Source organism: Saimiri boliviensis, chromosome 9 (assembly GCF_048565385.1).
Source record: "Saimiri boliviensis isolate mSaiBol1 chromosome 9, mSaiBol1.pri, whole genome shotgun sequence".
NCBI classification, from domain to species: domain Eukaryota; kingdom Metazoa; phylum Chordata; class Mammalia; order Primates; family Cebidae; genus Saimiri; species Saimiri boliviensis.
In genome coordinates this window covers 14702708-14720166 of record NC_133457.1, presented here as the reverse complement: position 1 = coordinate 14720166, position 17459 = coordinate 14702708, and the positions used below count along the sequence as shown (strand labels likewise).

Sequence of the window (17459 nt, the reverse complement as noted above, 5' to 3'; positions counted from 1 at the left end):
TTCCTCAATTTCTTTTTTTTTTTTTTTTTTTTTTTTTTTGAGACGGAGTTTCGCTCTTGTTAACCCAGGCTGGAGTGCAATGGCACGATCTCGGCTCACCGCAACCTCCGCCTCCTGGGTTCAGGCAATTCTTCTGCCTCAGCCTCCTGAGTAGCTGGGATTACAGGCACACGCCACCATGCCCAGCTAATTTTTTGTATTTTTAGTAGAGACGGGGTTTCACCATGTTGACCAGGCTGGTCTCGATCTCTTGACCTCGTGATCCACCCGCCTCGGCCTCCCAAAGTGCTGGGATTACAGGCTTGAGCCACTGCGCCCGGCCTCAATTTCTTTTTTCTTTTTTTTTTTTTTTCTGAGACGGAGTCTCGCTCTGTCGCCCAGGCTGAAGTACAGTCACGCAATCTTGGCTCATTGCAAGCTTCGCCTCCCGAGTTCAAGCAATTATCTGCCTTAGCCCCCACAGTAGCTGGGATTACAGGAGCCCACCACCATGCCCAGCTAATGCCTCAATTTCTTCCATCAATATCTTATAGTTTTCAGATTTTTTCATCGCCTTTGTTAAATTATTCCTATTTTATTATTTTTGATGCTATTGTAAATGGTAAATTAAACAATATATTCCTAACTAACAAATGGGCCAAAGAAGAAATCACAAGGGAAAGTAGAAAATATATTTCAGATAAATGAAAACAAAACACAATATACCAAAACATAGGATGCAGCTAAAGCAGTGCTCAGTAGAAAATTTGTAGATGTAAAGACCTATATTAAAAAAGAAAAACATCTCAAGTAATGTGATGCTTGTGTGGCTGTTCTTTTTATTTAGGATTTCTTTGGCTATTTGGGCTCTTTTTTGTTCCATATAAATTTTAAAATAGTTTTTTCTAATTTTGTGAAAAATGACATTGGTAATTTGATAGGAATTGCATTGAATCTGTAGATTGCTTTGGATAGCATGGACATTTTAATGATACTGATTCTTCTAATCCATAAGCATGAAATATTTTTTCCATTTGTTTGTGTCATCTATAATTTCTTTCAGCAGTGTTTTTCAGTTCTTGTAGAGATCTTTCCTCTCCTTAGATGTATTACTAAGTATTTTTGTGTTGTTTGTGTGTGTAGCTATTGTAAATAGAATTGCATTCTTGATCTGATTATCAGCAAGAAAGTTATTGGTGTATAGAAATGCCAGATTTTTGTGCATTGATTTTTTTTATATCCTGAAAGTTTACTGAAGTCATTTATCAGGTCTAGGTGTCTTTTCATGGAATCACTGGAATTTTCTTTGTGTAGAATCATGTCATCAACAAAGAGAGATAATCTGACTTCCTCTTTTCCTGTTTGAATGCCTTTTATATCTCTCTTGCCTGATTGCTCTGGCTAGGACATCCAGTACTATGTTAAATAGGAGGAGTGAGAGCGAAAATCCTTATCTTGTTCTAGTTCTTAGAGGGAATGTGTCCAACTTTTGCCCATTTGGTATGAGTCTCAGTCTCATCTAGGCTGGCGTGCAGTGGCAGATCTTGGCTCACTGCGAACTCTGCCTACTAGGCTCAAGTGATTTTCCCACCTCACCCTTCTGAGTAGCTGGACTACAAGCACATGCCACAGTGCCTGGTTAATTTTTTGTATTTTTAGTAGAGATGGGGTTTCACCATATTGCCCAGGCTGGTCTTAAACTCCCGGACTCAAGCAATCCACTGACCTCAGCCTCCCAAAGTGCTGGGATTACAGGTGTGATCCACTGCACTTGCTCTGAACTGCATGTGTTGAAACATCCTTGCACCCCAAAGATAAAGCCCACTTGATTGTAGTGAATTTTCGTTTTGATGTGCTGCTGGATTCAATTTGCTAGTATTTTGTTGGGGGTTTTTCTATGTTTAACAGGAATAGTGCCTGTAGTTTTCTTTTTTGCTGTGTATTTGCCAAATTTTGGTATCAGGATGACACTAGTTAAAAAAAATGACACTTGTTTCACAGAATGGGTTAGGAAGGAATCCCTCCTTTTTTCTTATAGTTTCAGTAGGATTAGTACCAGCTCTTAAGAGTTCAAGTATAATTCCATCTGGTCCAGGGCTGTTTTTGGTTGGTAGGTTTTGTTACTTATTCAATTTTGCAATTCATTATTAGTCTGTTCAGTGTTTCAATTTCTTCAGGGTTCAATCTAGGAAGGTTGTGTGCTTCCAGAGAAGTATCCATTTCTTCTAGATTTTCTGGTTTGTGCACATAGAGATGTACATAATAGTCTCTGAGAATCTTCCTGTGGGATTGGTTATAATATTTATCATCTTTGTCATTTCTGACTGTGCTTATTTTACATCTTCTCTTTTTTTTGTCTTTGATAACCTAGCTAGTGGTCTATCGATCTCATTTATCCCTTCAAAAAAACCAACTTTTCATTTTGTTAATCTTTGAATAGTTTTTCAGGATCTCAATTTCACTTAGTTCTGCTCTGATTTTAGTTATTACTTTTCTTCTGCTAGCTTTGGGTTTAGTTTGTTCTTGTTTTTCTAGTTCTTTTAGGTGTGACATTAGGTTGTTTTTTTTTTTTTTTTTGAGACGGAGTTTTTGCTCTTGTTACCCAGGCTGGAGTGCAATGGCACGATCTTGGCTCACTGCAACCTCCGCCTCCTGGGTTCAGGCAATTCTCCTGCCTCAGCCTCCTGAGTAGCTGGGATTACAGACACATGCCACCATGCCCAGCTAATTTTTTGTATTTTTAGTAGAGACGGGGTTTCACCATGTTAACCAGGATGGTCTCGATCTCTTGACCTTGTGATCCACCCGCCTTGGCCTCCCAAAGTGCTGGGATTACAGGCTTGAGCCACCGCACCCGGCCGACATTAGGTTTTTAATTTGAGATCTTTCTATCATCTTGATGGAGGTTGGTGCTATAAACTTTCCTCTTCACACTGCTTTTGCTGCATTCCAGAAGTTTCAGTATGTGTCTCTATTTTCATTTGTTTCAAATATTTTTTTTATTTCTGCCTTAATTTTGTGGTTTACCAAAAAGTTATTTAGGAGTAAATTGTTCCATTTTGATGTATTTGTGTGGTTTTCAGAATTCGTCTTGGTATTGATTTCTATTTTTATTCCACTGTGGTCCAAGAAGATGCTTGGTATTATTTTGATTTTTTAAAATTTATTGTGGTTTGCTTTGTGACTGAGTATGTGTTAATCTTAGAGTATGTTCTTTGTGCATATGAGAATGTATATTCTATGGTTCTTGGGCGCACTATTTTTTTTTTTCTTGAGACAGGGTCTCACTCTGTCACCCAGGCTGGAGTGCAGTGGCATGATCAGGGTTCTCTGCAGCCTCAGTCTCCTGGGCTCAAGTGATCCTCCTGCCTCAGCCCCAACCACAACCCCAAGTAGCTGGGACTACAGGTGTGTGCTGCCATGCCTGGCTTATTTTTTATATTTTTAGTAGAGACAGAGTTTCACCATATTGCCCAAGCTAGTCTCAAACTCCTGGGCTCAAGCAATCTGCCCATCTTGGCCTCACAAAGTGCTGGGATTACAGATGTGAGCCACTGTGCCTGATGGGAGTACTATTCTTTTTATTTTATTTTTTTAAAGATGGGGTTTCACCATGATGGCGAGGCCGGTCTTGAACTCCTGACCTCAGGTGATCCACCCACCTCGGCCTCCCAAAGTGCTAGGTTTACAGGCGTAAGCCACCACGCCCAGCCGGGAGTACTATTCTTAGAGCCCAAAATAAACAACCTGGCTGGTCACACAGTGCCTGAGGCCTATAATCACAGCACACTGTGAGGCTAAAGTGGGAGAACTGCTTGATCCCAGGCGTTTAAGACCAGCCTGGGCAACACAGGAAGACCCTGTCTCTAAAAAAATAAATAAATAAAAATAAACAACCCAAATGCCCAACTGATGAAATAAAATGTGCTATATTCATATATGGAAATATTATTTTACAATTGAAAAATGAAGTGTTAGTAAATGAAACATTAGTGAACCTTGAAAATACACTAAGTGGAAGAAGCCAGTCACAAAATTCTACATATTATATGATTTAATTTATATAAATTGTTCAGAATAGGCAAATCTGTAGATATATAGATTAGAGGTTTCTTAAGGCTACAGGGTTGCCAGGATAGGAAAGTGATAGCTAAAGGGCACAGCCTTCCATTTTTGAGTTATAAACATATTCTAAAATTGACTGTGGTAACTGGAGGGGTTTGTTTTAGGTAGGACAAAAATGTTCTAAAATTAGGTGGCAGTGATGGTTACACAAACCTGTGAATATACTTAAAAACATCAAATTGCATACTTAAAATGGATGAATTAGCATATGAGGCATGTGAATTACATTTCAATTAAAAAGTTCTGAAACGATCAGGCACAGTAGCTCACACCTTTAATCCCGACACTTCAGGACATTGAGGCAAGAGAATCGCTGGAGTGGAAGAGTTCAAGAACAGCCTAGGCAACATAGTGAGGTCCTGTCTCTATTTTTTTAAATTTCAGAATATTTTTCACTACTATTTTTCAAATATTTTTTTCTGATCCCTGCCTCCTCTAAGATTCTAATTATCTGTAAGTTATAACTCAGAATGCTGTCTACAGGTCACTGATAGTCTGCTGGTTTTTCAGTCTTTCTTCCATTTGCATAATTTCTTTTGTTCTCTTCAAGTTCATGAAATCTTTTTATCAGTATCTAATCTTCTGTTAAGCCTCAGTGAATTATTCATATAAAAGATTGTATTTTAAATTCTAGAACTTTCACTTGGTTCTTTTTTTAGTATCTTCAATTTCTCTTATCCTATTCATATTTTTCTTTAAATATCTGACCACATATATATAAACTTTTAAAATCCTTGTCTGCTAATTCCATCATCTTTGTCACCTCTGGTTGGTTTCTTTTTTAAATTAAATTAAATTTTTAAAAATGTTTAAAATTGAGACAGGGTTTCGCCATGTTGCCCAGGCTGGTCTCAAACTCCTGGGCTCAAGTGGTCCACCTACCTTGGCCTCCCAAAGTGCTGGGATTACAGGCATGAGTCACCACCTAACCTCTGGGTTGGTTTCTATTTACTGATTTTTCTTCTGTCTAAGGTTCATATTTTCTGCTTTTATGTTTAGTCATTTTTTTAATGGATTAACACTGCAAATTCTATATTGAGGAGTGTTGAATTTTGTTATTTTTGTCAATGGATCTAATACTTTATTCTGTGAGGCTGTTGGGTTACTTCTGGTTCACTATGAGGCTTTCAAAGTGAAAAAGTTTTAAAATCATAAAGGAAACTTTCTCGGCTGGGCATGGCTCACACGTGTAATCCCAGCACTTCGGCAGGCTAAGGCAAGAGGATTGTTTGAGCTCAGGAGCTGGAAACTAGTCTGAGCAACACAGCAAGATCGCATCTATATTTCTAATTTAAAAATAAAAAGGTAAAAAATGCTTTAAAAATTATTTATGTTGTTTCCCTACTCACACTGTACTTCTGATCTCAAATGCGTGTGTTGAGGGAGGAAGGGTTCCTACACTAACCAGCTGAGTGTCCTAACATTCCATTCATTTCTATTAATAACACTATCTACCTGGAGTAAGTGTCAGATCCCACAAATTAAGTATTCAGTTCCACAAGACTGTTCCCACTTACACCAGTTGCAGGTCCTGGACCACCCATACTTTTGACCAATCAGACATAAATCAGGGGTTCCCTTAACCCTCTTCTCAAGTTCAATAATTTGCTAGAATGGTTCACAAACTCAGGGATACACTTTACTTAAAATTTTCTGGTTTATTATAAAGTATACAATTCAGGAACAGCCAGATGGAAGAGATATATAAGGCAAAGTATACCTAGCTCGTGGGATTTCAGCAATACTCAAAGAAACTTCTGTGCAGATTTCTGTAGTTCTTTCTCTGCATAGCTCCCTCCTCTATAGCTGTCTGCCCTGCAAATTCCAAATCACCTTCTTAAACTCCAATCTGCTTCTTCAACTCAGTGAGATGACTGTACTATGTATGCTTGGGATCCCCCTCTCTGTACCTTAGTCTAAAAAGTGCCCCCTTGGTCAGGCTCAGTTGCTCACACCTGTAATCCCAGCACTTTGGGAGGCCAAAGCAGATCACTTGAGGCCAGGAATTTGAGACTAGCTTGGGCAATATAGCAAGACCCCGTCTCTACAAAAATTAGGCCATATCAGAAACCAACCCTGGCCAGGCACAGAGGCTCACACCTACAGTCCTAGCACTTTGGAAGGCCAAGGCAGGAGGAATGCTTGATCTTAGGAACTCAAGGCCAGCCTAGGCAACATAGCAAGACTTCGCCTCTATTAAAAATCAAAAAAATTAGCTGGGTGATGGCACACACCTGTAGTCCTGACTACTTGGAAGGCTGAGGCAAGAGGATCACTTGAGCCTAGGAGATCAAGGCTACAGTGAGCTATGATCAAACCACTGCACTCCAGCCTGGGTGACAGAGAAAGACTGTCACAAAAATTTTTTCAAATTAAAAAGAAACCAACCCTGGCAACACCTTGATCTTGGGACTTCGGGCTGTCAGAACTGTGCGAAAATAAGTTTCTGTTGTTCAAGCCACCCAATCAGTGGTATTTTGTTATGACAGCCCTAGCTAACTAATACAGCCTCCAAGGAGAAAATGAAACATTTTGTGTAGTTCCTTTGTCTTTCTCTTGGGGATCAAGGCCCTGAACTGCTTGTTGTCCAATTTCTGAGAGTAGTTGTTTCACACATTTTGTCTACTTCTAGTTATTTGTATCAGGAAGGTGAGTCGGGTCCCAATTACTTCAACAAATCCTTTTGCAAGGAGATTTTTTTAATCTTTTAACTAAGTGAGTTTCAGAAATTTCTGAGAAGGGAAAAAGAATGGGGAATTGCAACCCTATCATAAGAGACCCTTGAGAAATCTGCAGTCACTGCTCATTATTTTCCCAGAGAAGGACAAGTGCATCATGCTATCTTTGCTGGGGTGGGAGGGAGCATCCTGCATACTGTATACCAGGCAGCCCATATGCCTTGCTAGAGTTCAGCAAGATAAGATGTCTAGGTCCTACTCATGCTTGTATTGAATGAGAATATGGAGGTTCTCATTCAGTAAACAAGGGTAATCAGTTTAACTTCTATCACAATTTTCCTTGGAATGAGGAAAATTCATCCCCTAAATGAATATCTAGGATCAGTGTCCTTCCTGATACTCACAGGACATATAGTGTATTGTCCCTAAAGATCAAAGTCAGGATTGACTGGTCCACAAAAGACATGGATGGCTTCTCAGAAAAACAAGAAGGAATAATCACACTAAACCACTAGGCTTTTTAATTGCAATTAATCTTATATTCTTGGGGCAGGAAAAAGGTTCCTTAACCAATTAGCAGAAAATAGATATCAAAAAAATTTAAATGATACCCAAAGTTTAAAAGCTAAATTGTAGAAATGAAACTAGATTTAAGAAGGGTAATTCTAATAGAGTACAGGTTTCAGCATGACATTGAACTCTAAAGTAAAACTCAAAAGGATACAAAAGGAATATAACCACAAAAGTTGACATTAATTTTAAAATTGAATATATTACTTATAAATTATTAATCTAAGGAATGTGATGCTGAGAGTGCCCAGAATGCTTTTGTTAGAACCTTTACCTCTTCATCCTCCTCTGCCCACCAATTCTCAGTGCAGACAGATTCACCCCTAAAAGCCAGATCTGATCTTACGGCTCATCAGCTCAGAGACTCTCCTTGGCTACTACTCACACAGAATGCAGTCCAATTCCTCACCTCAGCTGTCAATGCCTAAAGCCTGTTTTCCAGCATATCTCCCTCCACCCCACTGATATAAACTATGGTCCAGCCCCCTTCCCTATAGGAACTATCACAAAAACACCTGTGCTTCTGCTTTCTCACCCTCGAAGTGCTGCTCCTCCTGTGCACTGCCCATTTATGGAAAATTATATACTCAAGGATCTAGAACCAATGTCCCCTCTTGCTCCTATAGCTCTCATGAAGCTTACTGATTTTGCTGTAACATTTTTGTGATTCTCTTCTCTGCTACACCGTATGCACACTGAATGCAGGAATTGTGCCACACAACTTCACAACTGTTACTGCCCTACCCCCAATCCCTCCAGAAATGCTCTCAAGAAGATAAATGGAAATAATATTCTGGAGAAGTTGGAAAATTAAATAGGATTGACTTTCGATTCCAAAGCTATTTCCCATCCCTCAGTCAGCCTAAGTAAAGGTGAAAGCCCAGAGGATTAACACAAGTTATTTTCACTGTTGGAAGACATTTCTGAAATCTACTGGTCTGGAATGTTAATCACCTCTTACCATCCAACTCATTAATACAAATGCTTTGAAAGAAAAAAATAAACAATACTAAAACCAGTTTTTTGTTTTTTTTTTTGGTCACATTTCAAAGTTGCTTCTTACCACAGCTTCACATTCCCACAAAGTTCAAAGAAAACAGGAAGTGCCCTAGAAAACACTGTGAACCCTCTTTGTGTCCTCTGGAGTAGTCCACTAGCCACTTCAAACCCCCAAAATAGTTCTTTGGCTTTTTTTCTCTAATCAAAAGAAGAAAAGATCTAATAAGAGCTATTTCCCTTTGTTGGTTTGTTAACCTTGACAATCTTTCCCACTAAAATGTCTATCACCTTGAATTTAGCCTTTTATTTTATTATTGGAATGAAAGGCTTCCTCTGTTTTAAGCACAAATATGGAAAAACTACCCACAAAAGCAAAGGAGACTGCTTGAAATGACACTAAGCCTCCTTAATCGTTTTCAGCCTTTCAGGGTGGCTAGGAAACAAGCACTGCCCTCTCCCCATCTGGGGACTGATTACTATCAGACTCTTCCACCCCAGGTCCCAGTTAGAGACAGTAGTTAAGAACAGGATCCATTACAGGACCAAAGAGGCCATTCTGCAGGAGGCTGGAGAGTAAAACCCCACGTGAGACCCACTGTCTTAATTATGTTAATTCAGTCAACGTTTATAGACCCACCATTTTAGCCTTCCCCAACACTGTTTTCGGCATGTTTGTCATTACTTTGTATAGCATTTAATTAATTTTTTGGTATTGTACCTTTGTGTATTATTTTAAAACTCACATCTTCATCTCCCATCTTCCCCACATGTATAGTCGGGATACAAAGTTCCTAAAAAACACATCTTCTGTTACTGCAGTAATCCTTAAGCATATGGCTATATTGCAGATTACATAGAAAACTTATAAAAATTTGAAGACGACTCTATGATGATCATTGTATTTAAGATGCTGTCCACACATACAAAAACCCCACACCCATGGGGAATAAGATGCAGTGGAATAGGGGTTATACGCAGCCTCAGGAGAAACACATTTCCTGAGCATCCATTTTGCTTAAAGATTTAGGGAGTTAAAAACAATAAAACAAAATTTTTTATATTAAACCCAACAACAATTTGAAATAAAATGATTCTTGGCATGCATTTTAAAATGAGACATCAACAAAATTTTGTTTTGTAATGGGCCACATAAGGCCATGTCCCCATGGAGGTTAGTGCTTCACCAAAGTTGAGATCTAGTTGAACACAGCATTTTACCATATGAAAGCTGCAAGAACACTGAAAGAACACATGATCCAATCTGCAGCTGAGAGGCAAGTGTGATGTTCTTTGTTTTTGATTTTTTGAGACAGTCTTGCTCTGTCACCCAGGCTGGAGTGCAGTGGCACAATCTCGGCTCACTGCAACCTCAGCCTCCTGAGTTCAAGCAATTCTCCTGCCTTAGTCTCCCAGGTAGCTGAGACTACAGGCATGCACCACTATGCCCAGCTAATTTTTGTATTTTCAGTAGAGACGGGATTTTACCATGTTGGCCAGGCTGGTCTTGAATTCCTGACCTCAGGTGATCCACCCACTTCAGCCTCCCAAAGTGCTGGGATTACAGGCATGAACCACTGTGTCCGGCCGGGTGTGCTGTTTTTAAACTTACATGAGATAACCACCTTGCCTAGGACACACAGCTGGTAACCTCTGTATATATTCGCAATTCTTCTAATCATGTAATCAGTGAACAGGATAAGTGGTCTGAAGAACTGCAATTTATAAACCTGCTTTTGGAGAAGGATCTTTCCAAGTGGGGAAACAGGCCCAGTCAATCTGACGCTTGAATTTAGTTCATTAGAATAAAAAATTATTAAGTAAACTTGCTTTCTGGTGTTTCTTGTACATACATACACCTGCCTTTTTTAGTTTATTTGAAAAATTTCAGCCCATCTTAAGCATAACGTGAAGAGAAATTGAGATTAAATTTGTAAGATTGCTTTGTTACTGTCTTCTCTCTTCCCACCTAGAGAAATTTCTGACAAAGTCCTCTGCTGTTAATTCTGCTTTCCCCAAGCCCCACCAAGAGTGTAGGGTTTGTTTGTTTTGTTTTGTTGCCATAAGCTATATAACCAGGGCAAGGGCAAGATACTTAACTCAGAGAGGCCCTTTTTTCTTTTATTTTTTTTTTTGAGATGGAGTTTCACTCTTGTTATCCAGGCTGGAGTGCAATGGTGCGATCTCGGCTCACCGCAACCTCCACCTCCTGGGTTCAAGCACTTCTCCTGCCTCAGCCTCCTGAGTAGCTGGGATTACAGGCACGCACCACCATGCCCAGCTAATTTTTTGTATTTTTAGTAGAGACGGGGTTTCACCATGTTGACCAGGATGGTCTCGATCTCTTGACCTCGTGATCCACCCGCCTCGGCCTCCCAAAGTGCTGGGATTACAGGCTTGAGCCACCGCGCCCGGCCGAGAGGCCCTTTTTTAATTTGAAAATTGAAGTAATGAAGTAGATCTCAACACCAAATTTCTATACATCTGTATAAAACACAATTTTACTGGAAGAATCATATTTATGTGTCACCTCTTACATACATTATATATTTTAATATCTTAAAAAGTAATTTTACCCCTAGATTTTATGAGCTGTTAAAAGATAAAATTTAGCAGCATTTTCTAATACACTTTTTAAAACACTAATACACTTTTCAAAAAGCTTAGGGGAAAATGTCAACAGCACACTCTTTTTCAAATAGATCTGCTCTTAGCAACTCAAGAGTAACAAAGGAGCTGTAATTACTTTTTCCCTCTTGTAAGAGTTGCTAGTACACAAAGCACAGTATGGCCAGTGGCCCAAGGGAGTGTTGGCAGCAATCTCCCTAGGCCCTAATATTTTTCTTTCTTAACTAAGCAATCAAGTGCTGGCATCATCCATTCTAGACAACTCTAAAACAGGTTAAATAGCTAAGTACTTGATCTGAGCAGCCTATAACCACAAAGCAATAGTCTTGTCTTAAACAATTTTAATCCTGAATGAGAAGGTTGGGCAGAAGGGGTCAATAAAGGAAAATGAGGTTAACAGATGACAAAACGATCAGGAGGGAGTAGGTATCAAGTGAGAAAGTTCCAAGATAGGAAATGTGACAAAAGTTGGACCAGAGTACTTTTCTGGGACTTTAATCTATGCTCTTTTCCCTCCCCTCCCCTCCTCATTACTCCCTCTTCTCAATGCCTCCCCCACCCACAATTCTCTATGCTAATTTTGGTGAGGTTCATGGAGAAAATGAGGCCAGTTTAGAGATTTCTGATATTCTTATTTGAATACCTGAAGCCAGTTCTACATGGGACTTTCTTAGTTACATAAACTAATTAATCCTTCTAGGGGGGTTGGTGGGGATAAAATAGTAGACTGGGTTTCCCTGGCAATTTAAACAGTTAGGTTATGGTTAATTACTCTAATAAAGCTAAATATGTAAATTTTTCTCTACTCGGAATTACAAGAACTTAGACTTTTAAGGTGAAAATCAAAATCATTTGTCACTCTAAGAACAATGTAGGCATGCTATTGCCTGGTTTGCTCTTAGAAAATCTGGCAATTCAAACCAGTTATTTTATGTTATACTCAAAGATTTAATATTTCCTTTCAAGAGAAATTCATGCAAAAGGTTATGAAATAATAACAAGAAAGGATATAGTGCATTTAAGACTGGGACAATTATGTGTTTTCTTAGAAACATAATCTCCCCCTCATATCATTCTTTTTATCTCCCAAGTTCCCATTTTACTGAATTCATGTTATGAAGTCCTTCTATACATGTGATGCATCTAGGATGAGTTGTGAATCTTCTGCATTCTGCTCTACGGCATGGTGGTACTTAGTGCAGACCAACGGATCCCAATCTTTTCTCGTACCAGGGACTGTTTTTGTGGAAGACAATTTTTCCATCAACAGACAGGGGGTTGAGGGGATGGTTTTGGGATGAAACTGTTTCACCTCAGATCATCAGGCATTAGGATTATGGGAAGGAGCACACAACCCAGATCCCTCGCAGGCGCAGTTCACAATAGGATTCAGGCTCCTATAAGAATCTAATGCCAGCCGGGCGTGGTGGCTCAAGTCTGTAATCCCAGCACTTTGGGAGGCCGAGGCGGGTGGATCACGAGGTCGAGAGATCGAGACCATCCTGGTCAACATGGTGAAACCCCGTCTCTACTAAAAATACAAAAAACATTAGCTGGGCATGGTGGCACGTGCCCGTAATCCCAGCTGCTCAGAAGGCTGAGGCAGGAGAATTGCTTGAACCCAGGAGGCGGAGATTGCGGTGAGCCGAGATCATGCCATTGCACTCCAGCCTGGGTAACAAGAGCGAAACTCCGTGTCAAAAAAAAAAAAAAAAAAAGAATCTAATGCCACCTCTGATCTGACTGGAGGAAGAGCTCAGGAGGTAATGCTTGCTAGCCTGCCACTCACCTCCTGGTGTGCGGTGGGGTTCCTAACAGGCCACAGACCACTACCAGTCCATGACCCAAAAATTAGGGACTTGCGTAGACCATAGACAGCATTATTTTGAAGCTTGTTTGAAATGGAAATTACCAGGCACCATTTCAGATCGACCAAATCAGAACTTTTAGGAATGGGATCCAGTTATTCTTAAGCACATGAAAAATTTAAAACCACCACTGTTTGTCTGCATGCTTTGTCTCTTTTTTATTTTGCTCATGCTTAACACAGGCAACAGAAGACAGTCTACTAGTTTTGATAGATCAGATGACTTTATAGCTTTCTACTGTATCTGACACCAGTTTGTATTTTTCTTCAAGACACAGTTTGGAGCTGGGCCTATCTCTTATTCTTTTTTTTTCTTTTTTTGAGACAGGGTCTTGCTGTCAGCTGCAGTGGTGCAATCTTGACTCACTGCAGCCTCAACCTCCTGGGCTTAAGCGATGTTCTCATCTCAGCCTCCCAAGTAGCTGAGCCTACAGTTGCATGCCACCATAGCCTGGCTACTTTTTAATTTTTCTTTAAGAGATAGAATTTCAGCTGGGCGCGGTGGCTCACGCCTGTAATCCCAGCACTTTGGGAGGCTGAGGCGGGTGGATCACGAGGTCAAGAGATCGAGACCATCCTGGTCAACATAGTGAAACCCCGTCTCTACTAAAAATACAAAAAATTAGCTGGGCATGGTGGCGCATGCCTATAATCCCAGCTACTCAGGAGGCTGAGGCAGGAGAATTGCCTGAACCCAGGAAGCGGAGGTTGTGGTGAGCCGAGATCGCGCCATTGCACTGCAGCCTGGGTAACAAGAGCGAAATTCCGTCTCAAAAAAAAAAAAAAAAAAAGAGAGATAGAATTTCACCATGTTGCCCAGGCTGGTCTTGAACTCCTGGGCTCAAGCAGTCCACCCATCATGGCCTCCCAGCCATGAGTCACTGCACCTGGCCTATGGATTTATTTGTTTCTATTTGCTTTTCTGAAGCCTAAGGAAAAAGGAGCCAGCTGACTTAAAAATATATATATCTGATCTTTGCTTTTTTCTGAGATTGTTAAATCATCTATACTAGTTAATACAGAGAGAACACTCATTTTGTTTCTCTCCAGATTTAAAGATGTTAGTGTGAATGTTTCAGGAATTCTGCAGGTTGGGGGTAAAGATGGACAGTGATGTAAACTGTTCCACTTTGCTCCACTCCAGCACAGAATACATCAGTTGACAGAGCTGTTGACAGTTCAGCAGCACTGAAGCACAAGTAGATCATAAGGCTTAGGAAGTAGTCTAAGGTCGAAGAATGTGATAAGACTTGCGTGCCAGACTTGACAGTGGGTAGTAAACACTGGTCGGGTTAAGAAGCCGTTAGAAGGTAATGACAATCACTTTTATAATGCAAAATTTTCTAAGTATGGTCACCATATGCTCTAGTGTACATTTAATTGCACAGAGTAGGAGTTCCTTTCAAATCAGCTTAATAAAAGTTTATTTTTGCAGTGCTACAGAGGTAAGTCCCCAAGCTTTACAATCCTCTTTTGTTTCTCTCAAAAAGATTTCTTAAAAAAAAGTCTTAAGAATACCACACCATGTTTAAAATCCTGTAAACTATTTTGGAAACCTAAATTAAATTCTGACAATGATAAAATGTTTCCCAGCCAATCAAAGTCCCAAACTAACATTCAAAGTAAGAAAGAATCATCATTGGGATCTCATTATATTTTGATAGCTGTAAAGGCTGATTGGCTCCTGTCATTAGTAGTATTAGTGCCATAAGCAAATTATACCACTTATATTCTAGAAAAAGAAGCATATTTGTCTTGCACATCTTACACACTGAGATATAAAGCCATGTTTTACCAACTTTTTTTTTAAATTAATGTACCAAATTTCTTCCACAATGGCAACTGTGGTTAAAAAAAAAAAAACCCATAGCATTAGCCAACCTGCTGGCATGTTCTATGGTCTTCTAATTAATAATAGTACACAGGCATTTATGAACTACACAGCCACAGTAATTTATGGGTAACTAATAAATTTTGAAACGTTGGGAATGTAACAAAACTACATTCTAAACAGTTTACTTTCCCTTTTTCCTTATATTATTTTTATATTCATTCACACCCATTTTTTCACTAGACTCTATTAAATTCAAGATTTAAATATGGCTAAGCATAAGACAAAAGAGATGAGTGTCAACAAAACAGCTGAATTTTATCAGTGTCTAAGCCACTTAAAGCTATTCTCCAAAAGACAACTTATTCAACCCAAGGCAAACATAGAGAAAGTTGGATTTGAATTCTCTATATTTTCAACTGTCAGGTTCACAGGAAAATCCAAGGCCCAAGTTTTGAATGTCCACATGTCATGAAGTTAATTGTGGCAACAGTGGAATGTCCATTACTGAAGATGAACCCCTAGACACACTTAGCAAGACATTCAACTTGCAGAAGGTAGGGAGTTGGGAGTGGTACACAATTTGATAACAAGGTTTTTAAGCTCCAGTCAAAGATAAAACAATGTTATGCCTGAATAACAATCTCTAAGAAACTTGAATAACAATCTTTAAGGACTCTTGTCACTATATGAAGAACTCAGGTTAATGGTTCCACATTCTTAATTAAAAGGAGAGCCATTTAATCAATTTTCTGCAGTGAATTATTAGACTAACTTCCTAGCATCTGGAGATTACACTATGTTCCACCTTGAAGCTGTAACAATCAGGACCATTACCTGACATGCATTCAACAAATATTCAAACAAAGTATAAGGTTAATTGTTATAGAAAGTTAGGTTTTTCTAACACCTAAGTGTTAGGTGGACTCAATGTTGAACCTTTTTGAGTGCCAACATGACACTAAGGAAACACTCATTAGAACATTTCAGATTTCAGATTTGGGATGCTCAACTGTTACATATAATGCAAATATTCCAAACTTCAAAAAAAGATAAAATATGAAATCTGAAACACTTCTTGTCCCAAGCATTTTTGGAAAAGGGATACTCAACCTGTACCTCATTACTTTTCCCTAAATCACTTTTGGCTCTACCACTTATAATCGTATATGGAAGCTGAAGTATGTTATGATTTGTGTTACAAGACTATTTTTCTACATTCTGGCTCTATTTCTGCTAAATTATTCTTACTGCCTTTATCAATTTAAGTTTAAAAAAAAAAACTACCTTTTTAGAACTCTGAAACGGTATTTAAAAATTACATTTAAAAATTTTTAAGTTTTGTTCATCATATACAATAAAATTTTGATATATGGTATTAAACAAATTATTAGTCAGGTAATTTCTGTTCACCTAATATCAATGTTGTAAAGAGGTTCAAGTGAACGTTCTTCTGAGGGATGAGTTTCAATGATCCTAAAGATGGTAAGAGCCTATTATTTGCATGTGAATCTAAAGTTAATCTTATAAAATTATCCATAAATCAAAAACAAAAGTTTCAGCAGACAATCGTTAAATATAATGTTAACAGGTACACTGAGCAATAAATTGAAACTTTTAACTTTAACTCATATCTGCTTAGTTTTTTTATTTAGTTAAGTATAAAGGCCCAGTTAATCAACTCATTAGATTGGTCAAGGCATGACACTTGAACTACACAAGAGAATTTAAAAAGCAGTTGGATTTTTTAGTAGTTCTCTGGTAATCACACACACATACACACATACACAAAAATTTGTATAGTACTCTGAAATAGGATTTCCCCAATAATCTTGCATAATGTACTGTTCACAATCTGCTGTATTTTGTAAACTATATAAACTGGACATGGCCAAATTAGAGACGTCTGATAAACTCTTATAAAGTATCTGGGAACTTCAGCTGGATGCCCAAGGATCAATTTTAAACTATAAAAAACAAATATTCACATAAAAGCACAACAATTTAACAGACATCTTTGAGAAAAAAAAATCAAATCATAACTCAATTTTCTACTTTTTCAAATACAACTAAGAAAAAAGTTGTAAGAAGTAATATCTACCTTAACAAAAACACATTAACTGGGTGAATTTGGAGGGGGAAAAAAAGCTATACAGCATTATTGCACTCCACGAATGTGCAGAATTCCAAAATATGCCAGCACTGAAAAACTATCCTGCATTGAGGTTTTCCAAGAGGTACAACGAGCCTGCCAAGAAAGCATCTAGTCTGTACTAACAGCTTGCTGTCTTCAGTACAGACCTTCATAATGTCAGTCACGCTGCTCTTGCAAAAATCCCTTAATGCCTGAAAGATATACAGAAAAAAGAGTATTTTATTTCAAAAATCACTCATAAAAACCCTTCAGAAAGTCAATTCATTGATCAGAAAGGAACTGAGAACAACTCTGCCAAGCAAAAGTTAACTAATACCTCTCTGTGTTCACACATTTGCCTACAAATTTTTGTTATCATGAGTGTGTTCAAAGAATTTGCATACTCTCAGGAACTAATTATTTGAAGGTAAGGATAGGATAAGTATACACACCTCTAGCATAATAGATCAACTCTGGCCATTAGGAATTTAGGGTAAAGAAAATAAGGTTACAGATCCAATTATTAAGCCTTGAAGGTAAAACTACTAACAATCTGACTTTATTTTGGCAGGTCCAAACTCTCTTCATACACTTCAACATTTTAATGAAGAACACATCCCTCTGTTTAATCTTAAATTGGAAACTCAAGTG

The 17459-nt window shown here is 38.6% G+C and overlaps 1 protein-coding gene across 1 annotated transcript in view; it reads right to left on the bottom strand.

Moving 5' to 3' along the window:
* Nucleotides 1-17459, bottom strand: part of SELENOT (selenoprotein T) — a 38248-nt gene continuing 20789 nt past the window's right edge. The window contains exon 6 of the mRNA XM_039480195.2: nucleotides 1-17020. The gene's annotated coding sequence lies outside the window, so the exon portion shown is untranslated. The remainder of the gene's footprint in view (nucleotides 17021-17459) is intronic.